This window comes from Phoenix dactylifera, chromosome 9 (assembly GCF_009389715.1).
Source record: "Phoenix dactylifera cultivar Barhee BC4 chromosome 9, palm_55x_up_171113_PBpolish2nd_filt_p, whole genome shotgun sequence".
NCBI classification, from domain to species: domain Eukaryota; kingdom Viridiplantae; phylum Streptophyta; class Magnoliopsida; order Arecales; family Arecaceae; genus Phoenix; species Phoenix dactylifera.
In genome coordinates this window covers 1,855,268-1,873,343 of record NC_052400.1, presented here as the reverse complement: position 1 = coordinate 1,873,343, position 18,076 = coordinate 1,855,268, and the positions used below count along the sequence as shown (strand labels likewise).

Below are 18,076 nucleotides of genomic sequence, written 5' to 3'. Positions count from 1 at the left end.
TAATTTTACTTCTTTTAAATTATTAATGTGACTGTTTATTTTTTTGAGAGAGATATAGGAAAGAGCTACAAATCTTATTTCAGAGCGCGTCGGGGAGTCATCATCATCCGACGCGGCCAGTCGCGTCGAGGCTCAGGTCTATGCCGAATTGATGGGCCCAGAACGTTATGGTCGCGTGAGGGATTACGGTATCGGAGTTACCCCCACTCAGCTGTCTGCAGTGAGCCGATATACCCAAGATGCCAGACAAGGTACTAGCACTGCAGAGGTTTGTAGTTTGAAGACAGAGATGGCACAGATAAAGCAGTCATATGAGACAAGGATAGAGGAGATGAGGCAGAGTCATATGACTGATATGGCAGAGTTGAAGCAGAGCCAAGAGTTGAAGATACAATCTTTGCAGGATCAGCTTGACCATATTTCATCTTTTTTGTAGAGATTTGCTCCTCCGGTACATAACTAAATATATTTGAATATTTTATATAATTATAATGTATTCTTGTATGAGCGTGCTGACTTTCGTATTTTTAGTTTCTAAAGTATTTTTTTTTCTTGTAGGTTGCTGATACTTCATCTATTCGTAGAGATGATGATGCCGTCGACTCTTGATACATCGTAGATTGTGTACTTAGGAATTTGAGATGGATGTTTTTAGAATATTTTTGAAGTACAATGTAATCAAATATAATAATATGAATATTTTGAATGAAAAGTTCTTGTTTGTGATGTGTATTTTGTTATCTATGTGATTTAGTGTATGTGTTTTGTTAGGAATTAACGTATACAGAGTATTAAAAATTGCTTTTATAAAAATTTCTTTTTAACAAAAATGCTATTGCCGACGCTATCTAGCGTCGGAAATACCAAGCAATGTTGCATGCCTTTAACGACGCTTTATAGCGTCGGTCAGGGAGCATAAGCCGGCGCTTTTAAGCATCGGCATAGTCCAATAGAAACATCCATGTGAAGCGTCGGTTAAAGTACGCCGACGCTTTTAAGCGTCGGGTACCTGGAAACAGAACGACGCTTAAAAGCGTCGGCATAGAGCGACGACGCTTTTTTGATGCGTCGGCCTAAACCGGACCCACGCCCACCTGCCCGACGTCGGACCCACGCTTTGGGGAGCGTGGGTGGGAAATTCGCCGACGCTTAAAAGCGTCGGTATAGACAAAATATAGCGCCGGGAGATATCATTTCTTTTGTAGTGGATCAAGCGCTACCATTATACCAAAACCCGCAGGTGTTAGTGAAGGCGCAACTTTATTTCCTTAAACTAGCGCAGGGGCCCATAGCGCCACGAGTCGACTCTAACCAAGCCTCGCCCGACTCCGGACTCCGACAGGGCCTCGCCAGTGGGTTCAGGGACCCCCTAGTGGTATAACCCATCCTACTCCTCCAGCGCATCCACGTTGGCAGGCGGCAGGACTGACTCGGCCCTTCAGGCCTCCGCCAACGTTGACTTGGCCCCTCAGGCCTCCGCCAACAATCCCCCCCCAACGTGATGCTTGGGTTTCGAACTCGAGACCTATGGCTCTGATACCAATTGTTGCCCAAGGTGACAACCCAAGAGGGGGGGGGGGGTGAATTGGGTTTTTCTAAATTTTTAGTGCTTTAAAAGTTTTCTTGTTAAGAGCGGTGGAAGCTTTCTTAAGTTACTTGTGTGAACTTACCCTAGCAAGAATCAAATATAAAGCAAGAATAAATACAAGAACAAACACAACACAAATAAAACAATGTATAGTGGTTCGGTGCACCCCAAGCACCTACATCCACTCACTACCAGAAAACACGCATATAGTGACGAAAATTTTCGTCACTATACCGTGTTTCCGGTTACTAATACGAAATTTGTGACCGGAGCTTCCGTCACTGAATTAGCTACAAAAACACGCGTCACTAAATTCTCAGTGACGGCGGCGATTCCCGTCACCAAACTCTGTGACAGAACCGCCGTCACTAAGCCGTTACAAATCAAAAAATTAAATATTTAAGAAATTACATATTTTTCGTCACTAACCGGTCACTGAGTTAGTAACGAAAGTGCCTCCTTGGTTACTGATTTTGTCACAGAATTCGGTCACAAGTTTGGTCACTGATCTGTCACAACCTTCAGTGACAGATTTAGTCATCATAGACATGGTCACAAATTTTGTCACTAAATTGTCATTAATTCCGTCACTGACCTAGTGATAAGGTTACCGTCACTAATTTGTCACAACTCACTGAGTAAAATCAATTTTTAGTAACCAAAATCCTGTCACTAAGTTTATGACTGCTCGTCACAATACTTGATAAACAATTCAGTAACCAAATTTGGTTACTGATTACATTCCAATAACCTGGTACATTTGGTACATTGATTGGTTCATTATAATAATATCATTAATAGCAACGGCATTCAACATTACGCAAAAGTCATTTAACATGTCATTCAAAATAGGCATCAACATGTCCTAAATCCATCAAAATCAAAGTCCAAAAGTATATCATAGAGATCAACAGAGATTTCATTCCTCCTAGGAATGCAAAGACATATCATCTAAGGCAAAAGCAATCATGATGAAGTATGATCAGCAGAACCAGAATCACCATTACTCCTCTGATCTGCATGCCTTGGTCCAAAGTCAATCTCTTCTCTCATCTTTTGAAGAACCTCCTTTTGCCATTTTTTCTTTTCGTGCTCAAGAATACCTAGAAGGTCTTCACGCGTGTACAGCTCTCGAGCTTGACTTGTAGAGATGGAAGAGGATGATGATTGCCCAATAATTTCAGTGAGATCCTCCATAGGACTAAAGCAATAGACATGACCATGAGTTGGGACACCAGTTGCCTCAAACCACAAGTCATAATCACGTGGTGGAGCATCTGAGATGGAGGTATCACCATATTTTTTGGAGTATTCAGCTGAAGACTTTGTCTGCCAGTTGATTTGAAAAAAAAGAAAAACATTATGGTGGATCAGACAAGAGATAAATATGATCAAGCTCAATAATATTTGTGAATCATAAAAAAATTATACTTACCATGACAACTTCATTTCTCTTATCCATATATCCTCCCATGCCTTGCTTTGTCTTATGCATCCGATTAAAAGATTCAACTATTGATGAGAATGGATTTTCTTTCAAAGTGCAATGGATATTACAATGCTTAATCCTTAACCTGCAGTTCAGAATTCATGCAGTGCTTTTTTCAGGAATATAGGTGTTCCATGTTTTCTGCTTTGATCAAGAAAAGGAAACCTTTTTTCCTGCTTTCAGCTTAAATTTGAATTTCAAAATTGAATGGGAATAGGGCTTTTTCCCGCATGTATGCATTTGGGGAGGGAGGATTACGTTACTTGGAAGAATTCGACGGCAGCACTGACATTCCCTTCCTTGAGCTTCTCCTTTGCCAGCATAAGGTTGCTTTCCCTTCACCTGAATTAGTTAAAAACCCAAATAAAGAATAATTCCAGTGCATCCTGATAGAGTTTAACTGGCAAACACACCGAGAAAAGAGGATTTTGTTACTTTAAGAAAACCATAAGGAAGAGAAGAGCAGCTGACAAATTACAAAGAATCAGTAGATATAATAATAAAACTGCCAAAATTTTGGCCTTGATCACCGTATATCCTTTACTTGGATAAACCGTTCAAATCAGAGCTAAATTAAAAGAATCCAGTTGTTACAAACCAAACCAATTCGCTATGCATTTCCATTCATGAAAAATTGAAAATTGATGTACACAATCATGAATTTCTAACATGTTCTCCTAATCCTTCACTTTTGTAAATTTTTCTCTGATATTTTCCCTTCCCGTTCTCCTCACAGAACATCTCCCAGTTGTTTAAACATGACGAAACGCCATCATCAATATACAAGCAATTTAAAATATTAGCTTTGAAAAAAAAACAAATCATTCAACAAGTGTGGAATTTTAACCTGAAACCAGAAAAGGCAATGAGTAATAAGTCTACTAAGCAACGAACCCTAAATTAAGAATAATCAACAGCCCCATTTTCGAGCAACATTCTTTGCAGAAAAAGAATCATATTGCTAGTCAAGAAACAAACAAAGTGGGATTACGGAAAGGAAATTAGAAACGGTGCGACTTACCTGTGGCGCTCATGCTCCGTCGCAGACTTGCAGGGGATGCTGCAGCCATCAAATACAACTACCGGTATGACACTATAATGCCGAAGCAGATTGATGTGGTGCATAAAATACTTTAAATGGCGCTTTGCAGCAACGGTCCGTGAGTTGAGGCAGAGCTCCATGCTGCATGAATAAGCTACCCAAAACATATGCTAATTGATCAAAATTCTGACTTTTATCTAAATTCCTTTTCTAAAAATAAAAAAAAATAAAAATAAAAAGCTCACCTCCTTTGTGAAGCCATGAACAAGCATCTATCCCGACCTACCAATAAAAATAAAATAAAATCATACAATACGATACAAGGAAGGAAACTACAAAAAATCTGAGGCGAAACAAACAATATGTGAAGGGAGAATGAATGGAAAATGGGGTGTTTATGAAAAAGAAGAAGAAGACGAAGAAATCTACACGTTTGCCGGAATATTTTTTAATGTGGACAGGCTCGATGAAGGGCTTCAAGAATCTGAGGAGATTTTGGATGCTCATATCTCGGATCGTTTATTTTTTTTTTTTTGTTTTTGGGTGGGGGATGAGGGAAGGCCAGCGGCGACGGCGAAAGAGGTATTTTTAACACGATTGCCTGATTGCCTGTAGAGAGAGAAACTCTGGAGTAGAGAGAGAAAAGCCCAAACGGCTAGTTTTAACCGGCGGTGTTCGTGAGGCACTCGGCCGGGGGACGCTCCGGTAGGTCGGCGTGGTCCACACGACGGCCGGGGCTCCGACATCGGGGCTTCTGAATCCCATTGAGCGGCTTCGATCTCCTTACCTAGATCGGGGAGGCGGTGGTCAACAAGGGGCCGTGCGGTAACCGGCGGTGTTCGTGAGGCACTCGGCCGGGGAACGCTCCGGCAGGTCGGCGTGGTCCACGCGACGGCCAGGGTTGCGAGATCAGGGCTTCCGTACCCCATCGAGCGGCTTCGACTTCCTTACCTAGATCGGGGAGGCGGTGGTCAATAAGGGGCCGAGCGGCAGAGGGGCCTGTCTCCGGGTGAAGCCTCGAGGGAGATCGCCGGCGCCTGAGGGGATTGGACTGCGTTCTCCTGTTATCAAAGCTTCTGGCTGTGAGTGCAGATCTGCGGCTGGCCACAGCCGGGAGGGACCCTCGGTAACCCGTCTCTTCCTGGATTGGATTTTAAACTCTGTTTTGCAGGTGAAGCCTTGAGGGAGATCGCCGGCGCCTGAGGGGATTGGCCTGTGTTTCTCCTGCTACCGAAGTTTCTGGTGTGAGTGCAGACCCACGGCTGGCCACAGCCGGGAGGGACAATCGGTAACCCCCATCTTCTTGGTTTTGCTTAAACACTGTTTTGCAGGTGAACGGCCGAAGCATGGATTCTAAGGGGAAGCAGCCGGCAGCGAAGGAGACGAAGGAAGCGAGAGGCAACGGTAAGCCATCCGGTCGCGGGGTACGCCCTGCGGCTTGGTCGAGGCCAGGACCGTGGGTTACCCACTGGCCCACGGCCGAGGAAGTAGATCGCCTGAGCCGCCGCTTCCCGGACGTCTTGCGGCCTCCGGAGGAGCCGATAGAGGCGGCTCGGCAGGTGTGGGAGGGCCGGGCTTTGATCGCCCGCAGCTTTGGCCGCCGGATTCCGGCGGAATGGGTGGCCAAGGATGTGGCCGCCCGCGCTAAACTTAAAGAAGTGGTGGCCGTCCCGCTTGCGGACGAGTTCATTGCTTTGAGATTCCGGTCGACGGAGGACCGGGATCGGGCTCTCAGTGAGGGGCCGTGGGTGGTGGCGGGGCAACTCCTCGCTATGTGCCCGTGGGTCCCTGATTTTGAGCCCGGGGATGATACGGTGAAGAGGGCGCTGGTGTGGCTCCGGTTGCCGCGATTGCCCCCGGAGTACTGGTCGACTTCGACCATACTTCATATAGCGGCGCGGGCCGGCCAGCCGGTGGCGGTAGACGGGGTCACCGAGCAGCAGGCGGCGATGGGTTTTGCCCGAGTAAAGGTGGCAATCGACACCTCTGAACCGCTGCGGCCCGGTGTCCTGATACAGGGGAAGACGAAGGTGTGGTGGCAGCCCTTCGTCTTCGAGAACGTCCCGGTCATCTGTCACCGCTGTGGGCGGATGGGGCACGCGGAAGCGGCGTGCCGCTTTCCGATGGTGCCTAACGTACACAGGGAGACGCCCCCGGTGGCAACGGAGAAGGGGGGAAAGGCTGCTCCACCGACCTCGGGCGGCGGGGAGGAGGTCCAGGGGCCAGTCTATGGCCCCTGGATGGTGGCGACGCGGCAGAAGTTCCCACGGGGGGATTTGCCGCCGCGGCCGGGGGTGATGACCGGACCCGACCCTGGGGCTGGGTCATCCTCGAGACGATCGCCATCTCCGCCGCACCAGTCGCCTGCGCCGACTGCTCCTGTGTCCCCGGCGGACACGGAGGGCTGGCAAAAGCCAGCCAAGGTTGCGCGCCGCCGGTCGCCACCGGCGGCGGAGGGGGAAGGGCTAGCTTTGGCTCCTCCTCCCGGTCTTCCTCTGGTCGACCCGGCTGACTGGCTTGGGGACGATGACCTGCTCGAGCCAGTAGACTCGGCACCGAGTCAGGGGGCCACTCATCTGCGAGTTGACTCGGGGCTGAGTCGGGAGCTCGCCCAGCCGCGGGCTGATCCGGAGACTAGCGGATCCGCTGCGGCCCGGGCCCAGTCACAGAAAAGGCCCAGGTCGATAGCGGGCCAGGGCTTGCAGCGTGGCCCAGGACTGATGGGCCTTCCGGCCCGCGCGCATCCCGCGGCGGGCCAGCGGGCTGACTTAGTGCCGGCCCAGCGCGCCCGGGCCCAGGGGACGGGGCGCCGGGGTCGCGGGCCGGCGGGTACGCGGGGCGCGCCCCGTGCCCGCTCAGCCCCGGGCCTGCGGGCTTCCCCAGTGATGGGGGAGCGGGCCCGGGAACTGATGGGCCAGGCCGTCCTAGCTGAGGGGGCTGAGGACGGCCTATGGGGCCAGGGCCCACACGTCCAGAGCACGGGGGATCCGCGGGTGCTTCTCAGTGCGGGGCCAGAGGTCCAGTTTCTGGTGGGCGATCAGTCTCAGTCCGATTTGGGGGTGGGGGTTCAGATTGCGCCAGAACAGCAGGCCGGCGGCGAGACACCAGTCTTCCGGTTTGGGCCTCTGCCTTTGGACTCGGGTCAGCGAGTGGATGCGGCCTTAGCCGGACGCGAGGCGGGGGGCCGCTCCGCCCCTTCCGCGGAGGCTGAGCCACTACAGCTGGGAGGGGGTACGGACATACCCACTGTTGTGCAGCGCGTTAGGGCAGCAGTCATGGGTGCTGCTCTCTCTGCGCACGGGGGGGAGGAGGAGGGGGGCAGCCAGGGCGTTGAGCCTGTCGACGTCCCTGCGACCCTAGGGGAGGATGGGTCAGAGGCCGACTATGTGGACTGTGATCCATGATGATTCTAGCATGGAATTGTAGGGGGGCGGCCAAGCCGTCCTTCATGTCATCTTTTAAGCGACTAGTACAGGTTCACTGTCCAGAGATCTGTTTCCTATGCGAGACTCGATTATCCGGAGAGGGACTTGGACGTTTGAGGCGACGTTTGGAGAGGGATTGGGAGACCTACGCAGTTGACTCTCGGGGGCTGTCGGGAGGCATTCTGGTCCTCTGGCGGCGAGGAGTGGCGACAGTTGATGTTTTCCACAACTGCCCCCAACAGGTAGTCATGATAGTTTCAGAACCGGGAGCAGCTCCGTGGGTACTGTGTGGTGTGTATGCGAGTACGGATCACAGGGTTCGGAGAGTCCTTTGGCAGGAGATCACCAACATCACCACTCAGGGTGTTCCGGTAGTGGTGGTTGGTGACTTCAATTGTATCCAGGGTGAGGATGAGAAGCGGGGGGGTGCAGCCTTTGCAGATAGGCTGGATAGGAGGGAGTTTCGCGATTTTATATTGCGGAACGGCCTGGTAGACCTAGGTTTTTCCGGACAAAAGTTTACCTGGTGCAACAACCAGTCAGGTAATGCTAGAGTCTGGGAGCGTCTGGATAGGGCCTTAGCATCCCCTGATTGGGTCCTCCGGTTCCCTACTTCCCGGGTCAGGCATCTTTCCCGGATAGCCTCAGACCATTGCCCCCTGCTGCTATCCACCTCATCGGTACATGTCTACCATAGCCCCTTCCGTTTTGAGAAGGTTTGGCTATCATACCCCCAGTCGTGGGACGTAGTTCGTGACGCATGGCGTACTCCGGTGCGTGGTGATGCCATGCAGTAGGTGTCGCGCCGCCTGGAGTTGACGAAGAGGCGTCTCCGCCGTTGGAATCGTGAGGTTGTGGGCAACATATTCCGACGCTTGGAGGGGGTAGAGTCCTCGATTGCGGAGTTGCAGAGGAGAGAAGACCTGGGGGGTGTACTCCCGGAGGACGATATGTCCGACCTTCGGGGATTATTAGCGACTCACCACTCCCTGCTACGGCAGCATGAAATTTTCTGGCGTCAGAAATCCCGTGTGCAGTGGGTGAGTGAGGGCGACCGTAATACCAGCTTCTTCCATCGGTCGACGGTTATTCGGAGGCAGCGGAGCATGATCCATTCCTTGCGAGATGACTCGGGCCACCGGGTGGAGGGTGAGCAGGCGGTCCGACAGACCTTATTTGACTTTTTCCGCGCCAGATGGACGGAGGATGAGGAGGTCAGTGATGGGCTCCGCCCTTTGAGGGCGGAGACGGGTATTGGTGATGTCGAGAGGGCATCCCTGATCCGACCGGTGCTGGCACAGGAGGTGCAGGAGGCAGTTTGGGCACTGGCAGCAGACAAAGCCCCAGGGCCCGATGGTTTTCCGCCTTTTTTCTTTCGTCAGTACTGGGGCATTCTCCGCCGAGGTGTGGTGGAGGCTATCCAGTGTTTCTTCTCCCGGGCTGCTATGCCGGAGGACTGGAAAGCCACTTTCGTTACGCTTATACCGAAGCGTCCGGATGCGGTTGAGCCTAGTCATTTCAGGCCTATTAGCTTGTGCACGACTTTATATAAGGTCGTGGCAAGAATAATAGTGGGCAGAATGAAGCCCCTTTTGCCAGGCATCATTAGCCAGGAGCAGGGGGCATTTGTAGCTGGTAGAAATATCTCACATAATGTTCTGTTGGCTCAGGAGATGATGTGGGACCTTCAGAGAGCACCGAAGCGGCGCAGCTTGATGGCCATCAAGCTGGATATGGAGAGGGCCTATGATAGGGTCAGGTGGAGCTTTTTGGAGCAGGCGCTGGAGGCATATGGTTTTCACAGACAGTGGATCGGATGGGTCATGGGGTGCGTACGGGGACCAAAGTTCTCCCTCTTGGTCAACGGCACGCCCTCACATTTCTTCGAGTCCACATTGGGGCTACGGCAGGGATGTCCTTTATCTCCATACTTGTTTATTATTTGTGCTGATACTTTGTCACGAGCTTTGCAGAGAGTTTGCGCTAGCCGGGAGCTGGTGCCGTATAGTCCGGCACCAGGGGCCCGACCCCTTTCCCACTTATTTTTCGCTGATGATTGTCTTCTTTTGACCAGGGCACGAGTGGCTGAGGCACGGGTTCTTCGCAGGGTGGTGACGGACTATTGCATAGCGTCTGGCCAGAGAGTGAACTTCCGGAAGTCAGCTATTACCTTCAGCCCCAGTACGGAGTCCAGAGTTCGACAGGAGATCCGGGGGTTACTGCAGATACCAGAGCAGGAGGGGACGCTGACCTACCTGGGAGTTACCATCACCGGCCGGCGACCGCGAGTGGCAGAGTGCTCGGGCCTGGTGCAGCGGGTACAGAGCAGGCTTGAGGGATGGAGAGCATCTTCCCTATCCATGATGGGGAGATTGACTTTGGTTAGATCAGTGTTGGGATCCATACCGATGTATCTCATGGCCAACACTGTTATGCCAAAGACGACCTTGTTGAGGATTGAGCGTCTTCTTCGGAGTTTTTTGTGGGGCTCACACGGTGGAGGCCATGGAGTGCATTTGGTGGCTTGGGAGCAGGTTTGCCGTCCTATTAGTGAGGGCGGTCTTGGGGTGCAGTCCCTGATGGAGAGGCGCGAGGCGCTCATCGCTCGGCATGCAGTTCGGTCTATACTTGAGCCACATAGCCTATGGAGTCAGGTGATGGCAGCCCGATATGGACGAGGGGGCCTAGGGGGGGCATGGAGGGGCCGCCGAGTCTCTTTCATGTGGCGTGAGATTGTGAGGCACTTACCGACTGCATTAGCGAGCACCAGGTGGCTGATCGGCGACGGGCAGAGCATTGATGTGACCAGCGAGCCATGGGTGGACACCTTGCCATTGAGGAGTTGGCCGACCATGGTCGATGTAGAGGCAGTAGAGGGACTACGGGTTAGCGACCTTTTGACAGGAGGTGGAGCAGGGTGGGATGATACTAGACTTCGACAGCTATTTGGGGTACACCTCGCAGCGAGGATCCGGTCTCTTCCGTTACCAGGATGTGGGGGGCGGGATGTCAGGGTATGGGGCACATCGAGCCAGGCCAGTGTCAGGCTAGGAGACCTCTCCCGTGTCATCCAGTCAGAGCGGAAGAGGGGGCCGGATTGCACATGGATCTGGAGGCACGGTCTCCACCCGCGGGTAGCCCTCTTCTTATGGAAGGTGTTCTGGGATCGCCTTCCGACGAGAGCTGCGCTGAGTAGGCGTGGTTGGGGGATCCCTGTAGAGTGTGGAGCGTGTGGGGCTGTGGAGTCGGTAGACCATGTGCTCTTTCAGTGTGTATGGGCGAGATTGACATGGCAGTGGGCCGGAATCCCGCAGGAGGCCCGGAGTGACAGGCCACAGTTCCTCCACATGATACGACAGGGGCTACCCAGTTCCGGGACGTGTCAGGAGGCTATTAGAGCGACTTGCACAGCGCACCAGATTTGGTTGGCAAGAAATGCTCATACTCTTGGCGATCGCAGGGTGTCACCGAGGTTTGCTGCGGAGCTTGCTCGTGTTCAGGCCCTTGAGTTTGTACCCACCACCTCTTCAGACAGACCTTTGACAGCTCGGGACACCTGGGGCCCCCCCTCTGCTTCGGCAACCCACCACATGGTGTTTTTCACCTGGGAGCCCCCACCCCCGAGTTTCCTCAAGGTCAATTTTGATGGGTCGGTGTTGGACGGCGGTGCGCGGGGTGGTGCGGGCTTTGTTATACGAGGCCCGCACTCCAGGGTAGTTGCAGCAGGTGGCTGCCAGCTGTTCGATACGTCGGTTCCGGAGGCAGAGCTTCGAGCAGCCTGGGCGGGCGTGCGCCATGCGAGGATGATCCTGCGAGCCAGCTCGATCATTTTGGAGGGCGACTCCACCACGGTCATCGGATGGATTCGGAGGGGGGCGACGGGTGATGGTACAGACCACCCTTTGATCCGCGACATAGGGAGCATGATGGGAGATGTGCGAGCCTTCCAGGCTCAACATGTATTTAGAGAAGCTAATGGGGCAGCCGACTGGGTGGCGGCCCATGCGGCTCATCACTCAGGGTATACCCTTTGGTCGGGGGAGGAGGAGCTGCCACATGCGCTCCGCGAGTTGCTTTATTTTGATTTTCTTGGATGTATTCGTACACGTATTGTATGAAATACCCGTTTTCAGCAAAAAAAAAAAAAAAAAAAAAGAGGTCAAGAGGAGGAGAAGGGAGATCAGAAATGGAATACAAGAAAAAGTGGGACTCAAGGTGTCCCCCGCTCGATCTTTTTGAAATTTTGGACGATGCAAGCCCATCCCGCGTTTTTTTTTTTCCGGAAACTGGGACCCCGGTTCCAAGTGGGTCTAATTAGGGCCAAGAGAACTGAAGCCAAATATTCTGGGGGCGTTCAATTTAATTGTAGAAATAGTAGAATAACTAATTCTACAGGGTATCCATTTCATGCAAATAAGAAGTTCCTCCTGCAACGTGGCGTGGAAGATCGATATAACTCGAATGATTTATGCAACATACACGACTAAGGCCCTGTTTGGGGGAGCTGTTGGCAGTAGAGCTGTTGGAAGTAGAGCTGTTAGAAGTAGAGCTGTCTGAAGTATAGCTGTTATAAAAAGCTGTTTGCTGTTTGGTAACTACATTCGTAAAGTGCTGTGGTACTTTATTTTGTGTTTGGTAAACAAACTGAGAAAGTACTTTTGTATGATAAAACTACCATAAAGGACATTGCATAGTATTATACAACAGAACATAATAAAACATAACATAAATTAATACATAAATATACGATATAGTATAATATTATTGTAATATAAAATAATATTATGTTAATATAGCATAATAGTAATATAATTATTAGAGTAAATTAATATTTGGTAATATAACATAATATTAAATTATTTAACATAACATATTAATGTATTATGATATAATGTAATATATATTATATTTATAGTATAATACAATAATAAAAGTATAAAATATTATAATTATTAATATAAATTAATTTCTCATAATATAACATAATATTAAATTATTTAAAATAACATATTAATGTATTATAATGTAATGTAATATAATACAATATTTATAGTATAATACAATAATATAGGTATAAAATATTATAATTATTATTATAAATTAATTTTCCATAATATAACATAATATTAAATTATTTAAAATAACATATTAATGTATTATAATGTAATGTAATATAATATAATATTTATAGTATAATACAATAATAAAGGTATAAAATATTATAATTATTAGTATAAATTAATTTTTCATAATATAACATAATATTAAATTATTTAACATAACATATTAATGTATTATGATATAATATAATATGATATTATATATATAGTATAATACAAAAATAGAGGTATAAAATATTATAATTATTAGTATAAATTAATTTTCCATAATATAACATAATATTAAATTATTTAACATAACATATTAATGTATTATGATGTAATATAATATGATATTATATTTATAGTATAATAAAAAATAAAGGCACAAAATATTATAATTATTAGTATAAAATAATTTTCCATAATAATTTTTCATAATTTCCCATAAAATAATTTTTCGCGGTCCAGGGGCTCTTCTTCGTGGTCCACGCTCGAGGAGGACCTCAGCGTGGGCCGCGAGGTTGATGATAAAAACAAAAATAATAGATTGATTTTGGAAGGTATGGAAAAGGATTAAAAAATTTTTCTTCTAAAATGTGGTTCAAGAGTACATACAAAAATTGAAAAGAAAAATACCTTTTCTTACAGAAGGGAGTCTGACGGCTAGGGTTCTTGGCTCCAGCAGATTTTTAGGTTTATAAAGGGACAAACTATGTAATTATGTTATTTTAATATGGGCATTTTTGTCAAAAATATAGTTTTCCGAAAAAGCTGAAACAGCTTCCTCCCAAAAGCTCCAAATTGCAGCTTCCTCCCAAAAGCTGTTTTCAGCTTCCCGCAAAAGCTGAAACAGCTTTTTGAAAAATTTACCAAACACAGTTTTTCATCTAAAAGTACTTTTGGAGGGCCAGAAAGTGCTTTCTGGCCCTCCAAAAGCTCCCCCAAACAGGGCCTAAGCTTGTCTCAAAAACAGAGATTGAACTTCGTTGTTGCGCAATGATGGGGCACCCTAAAACATTTTCCATTAGACCTTTGTCGAAGGACTTTTGCCTTACGGCTGAAGACGAAACGAATTGCAGGCGCGAGATTTGTTTTGGCTATTGGGCTGAGGCGATGCTGCGATGGGTCATGGACTCATAGATAGAATTAATGATTAACCCATTATCTGGGTTCTAAATCCTAGAGGACCCGATTTGATCAATTATTTAATTAGATATCCAAATTTGAATCCAAAAAAATAAATCTATCCGTATCCGTATCCATATTCGGAATATTTTTGAACTAACTATCGGATCCATATCCGGATCCGATTGGATGAAGAAAACAGTATCCGAATCCAATCTAAATCAAATACGGAAACGGATACGGTCGGATAAAATCCGACCCGTTTTCAGTCTTAGGCGGAGCATTCCAAACAATTTACTGCCATTAATCACTAGCGGTGCAAATGGGTCATCGTTTGTGGCCGGCGCCATGGGATTTGAGAATGAGAAGAAGGGATTTGGGTTTTCTGGAGAGCGATTGGGATTTGGGTTATCAAAGGGATTTGGGCGGGACGACGGGCAGGTGGTCACTACCTGGTTACAATTTCGGTTACCAGTTTCGTGACAGATATCCCGTCACTACGGTGGTCACTAAGTTTTAGTGCCCACCCTACTTGCATATTCTGTGACCGGTCTGTCACTAATCTGTTACTAAGTTCACACCACGGTGACCAAATTTCTGTCTGTCACTAATCCGTCATAAATAGTGACTGATAACGGGCCGTCACTAGTTTTCCGTCACTATACGCTTGTTTTCTGGTAGTGACTCCCCAAGCCTCTTCTTGGAAATTCACTATAATCCTTCGGATTACAGTTGGATTGTTTTCCGGACTCACAATCCAAAACCTTTACAATTTGGTTTTTCGGGATGACCAAAAACCTATGTTGGTTTTGCAGGCTCACCAACAACCTACACCGTTGGTTTTACGGGCTCACCAACAAACCTTCACAGTTGGTTTTACGGGCTCACCAACAAACCTTACAAAGAAAAATAGAAAGAAAGTTTAAAGCTCCTAAATGAGCAAATAGAAAATTATGCACTAAAAAAAGAGATAAGAAAATAATTATCGCTTTGTAGATTCTCTTCTCTTCTTTGCTGAGATTGCTTCACTCTTCAATAAATTGGTTGAGCTTTTGAAGGCACTTAAATTCTGCTCAACGCACTTCTTTTGGATTTGGGATGAAGCAAAAAAGATGAATCTCTCTAAATTTGGCTTTTCTCTTGAATGCACTCTTTTATTCCACCAAGATGCCTTCTCTTGGTGAATGGTGGCTCTTAAATACTTCTCCAAACTCCAGATAGTCTTTCCTAGCTATTGGATTGAAGAAACTAGCCGTTTATAGCCGTTGGAAGTCCAAAAAATACTTCTGCACAACTAGCCGTTATGCTGTCAGTCGTGCTCGAGTCGACCCCACCTTCACTGGGGTCGACCCCTACTCTTCTGGGGTTGGCTCAACAGTGCTGGGGTCGACCCTGACAGAAAATCCAGAGAGTATGTTTTTTTTTGCATTGCAGCTACAGTGTCTCGGGTCGACCCCAGCATTTCTTAGGTCGACCCCGCTACAGTGTTTTCAGGGAATACATTTTCTGCATAGCAAGCTTGGGGTCGGCTCTGACTTTTCTGGAGTCAGCTCCCTTGGGGTCGGCTCCAACATTCTTGGGGTCGACCCAAAACCTAAACCAATGACTCAAAATGTACCATTTGAGTGTCAAGATTCTCTGAATATTTCGGGGTCGACTCCACTCCTCCTGGGGTCGACTCCAACTTTGTCCCAAGTATTTTTGACTCAAGTTCAAGCTCCGTGCCAAGTGTCCCACTTCGTGCCATTTCATGCCAAACATATTAGGGTCGGCTCCAAACCTCTTGGGGTCGACTCTAGCTATGATTCTCTACATCCAAAAGTTAGACATGCACAAGGAATCCTCAGAGAAATAACTTCAAGTAAAATAGAATGCATGGCACAATAATGTTTCATATTCTTAATAGTAAAAATTACAGAATTGCCCTTTTAGGTATTCTTAACTTGAAACTTTGTCAAAATGAATTTCTAAGTTTTCTACCATTCTCTATTATAAATTTTATCTCATTATTAATTCTTGAGAGTTGTTTTGATCGTATATTCATAATCTATTGTGAATGTATCGAGGGTGTGCCATTTATTAATGATGTATCGAGTTAATTTGCATTTCTAATTTGATATGGCCTCAATGGTTGTGTTAATCATCAAAATAACATTATCATCCTTACTCAGTGCCTTCCCTCCTTTCTACTTTTTCCTTCTTTTCTTCCCATCGAGGACAATCACTAAGCATGCACCTTCTCCTTCCCTTTCTTTCTCTTATTCTTTCCATTTTCTCCCTCCAACCCGCCAGCACATCTCTCCTCTCCTTTTCCTCTTCTCCCTGTTAACTAAACTAGTCGCAGCCCCTTGATTCTTCTCATTCCTTTCTACTTTTCTACTTTCTTTCTTTCCTCCTCTTTTCATCTTCTCCCCCACCAGCCAACCAATGCCGCTGAGCTCCAAAGCATGGGCTTGTAACCCTAGTGGCAGCTTCAACATGGCTAAACATGTATGGATGGTATTTTGATGAGGTGCAAATCACATGCACTCAAGCTACAAAATTGAGTACGCTCTTCTTGTTTCTTGATCCAAGAAGGGATGAGTCTCACCTTGAGCCATCCTAATTGTCGATGATCCAATCAAAAAGAAAAAAAAAATCAACTTGCTTAATTCGATTTTTTTTAAAAAAATACAGAATTACGCTAACAAAGAAAAGTTATATTAGTTGATTTAGGTTGTTACGTATCCTATAATTATACTAACACCCTTCCTCAAGCTCAAAATGGCTCTATAGGTGCCAACTTAGTTTGAAAACTAAATTATAAATGTATCTAAAAACTGACGTACTAGATCTAGAGCTAAAGTAGCAGCTCAAAAGCTGATGTGATAGACTAGGAGCTAACATAGCGGCTCAGAGATTGATGTGGTGGTAAATCGAGAGCTGATGTGGCAGCATAGAGTCTGATGTGGCAAAACACGAGCTATTATAGCAGCTCAGAAGCTGATGTAGTAGATTAGGAGTTAATATAACAACTCAAAAGTCGATACGATAAACTGATGTGTCTGATTGACGTGACAAACTGACACGTCTATCGATATAGCTGATTGACTTATCTGATGATATGGCAGCGAGAAGATACATAGAAGATGACAGTTGCAGCGAAGACAGAGCTTAGAGAGAAGGCAATCGAAAATTAATGATCTCCGTAGAAGGTGGCACCATGGAAGAGAAATATTGATTGATTGATTTGTCTGATGATGTGGCAGTAAGAAGATACATAAAAGATAACAGTTGCAATGAGGAGAGAGCTCAAAAAGAAGGCAACTGAAGGTCGATGATCCTTGTAGATGGAGGTGTCATAGAAGAGGAGCAAGAGACTTCAAACTGGATAGTGAAGGAGCTGGAGGCAGCAAATAAAACCGAAAATGGAGAGAAAGTGACCGATCCACAGTGAGGAGAGACAACCGAAGATCTAAAGTTGAGAGAAAAAGTGGCGGAGAGGAGCTCCAGATCCATCAAAAACAAAGAATCTTCGGGTATTAATCTACCAGAAATAGAGAATATGCGAAAAAAAGAGGATTTACGGATAGACCTAAAAATAGAGGATATTCAGGTATTGATTCACTTAAAAACAGAGATCGATAGATCGATAATGAGAGTCTTCAAAGCTTCTAAACATGGCAATGATGGCCACAACAAAGATGGAAGAGATGATGGTGGCAAATTAGGTTATCGGTAGCTCTGATACTATGTTAAAATATTTACAGACGAAGAAAAAATAAGAAAAAAAGAGAGAAAAATAATCGTATTTCTCTGTTCCATCATATTCTGTACATCTCAGAGGTTATATATACTCATGTACGGACTCCATACAAAGAAAATAATATAGACTGGTATGAGATCTTGCTAATAAAAAAAAATAATACTCGCTGATACCAGTTGTTATGCAATCCCTAAAATTACTCTAATAAGATCATGCTAACAAAAAAAAATAATACTGACCGATACAGGATTACGTTAACAAAGAAAAATAATATTGACTGATACAGGAGCGTACTAACAAAGAAAAATATTATGGGCTGATTTAGGTTGTTGCGTGATCCCTAAAATTATGCTAACACTTTTCTCCTCTTTTCATCTTCTCCCCCGCCAGCCAAGCAATCCCATTGTGCTCCATAGCATCAGCTTGGAACTCTAGTGGTGGCTATGAGATGGCTGAACTTGTGTGGATGCCATTTTGGTGAGCTGCACTTCATATCTACTCGAGCTACAAAATTAAGTACGCTCTCTATTTTCTTGATCCAAGAAGATATGAGCCTCATC

At 46.5% G+C, this 18,076-nt stretch overlaps 1 long non-coding RNA gene across 1 annotated transcript; it reads right to left on the bottom strand.

Annotated features, from left to right (window-relative positions):
- Nucleotides 1-3,352: 3,352 nt before the first annotated feature.
- On the bottom strand, nucleotides 3,353-4,478 carry LOC120112038. The gene is made up of 3 exons (XR_005513551.1): nucleotides 4,365-4,478; nucleotides 4,099-4,273; nucleotides 3,353-3,419 (listed from the first exon to the last, which is right to left on the bottom strand). It is a non-coding gene; the product is annotated as an uncharacterized LOC120112038 (long non-coding RNA).
- Between the last annotated feature and the right edge of the window lie 13,598 nt (nucleotides 4,479-18,076).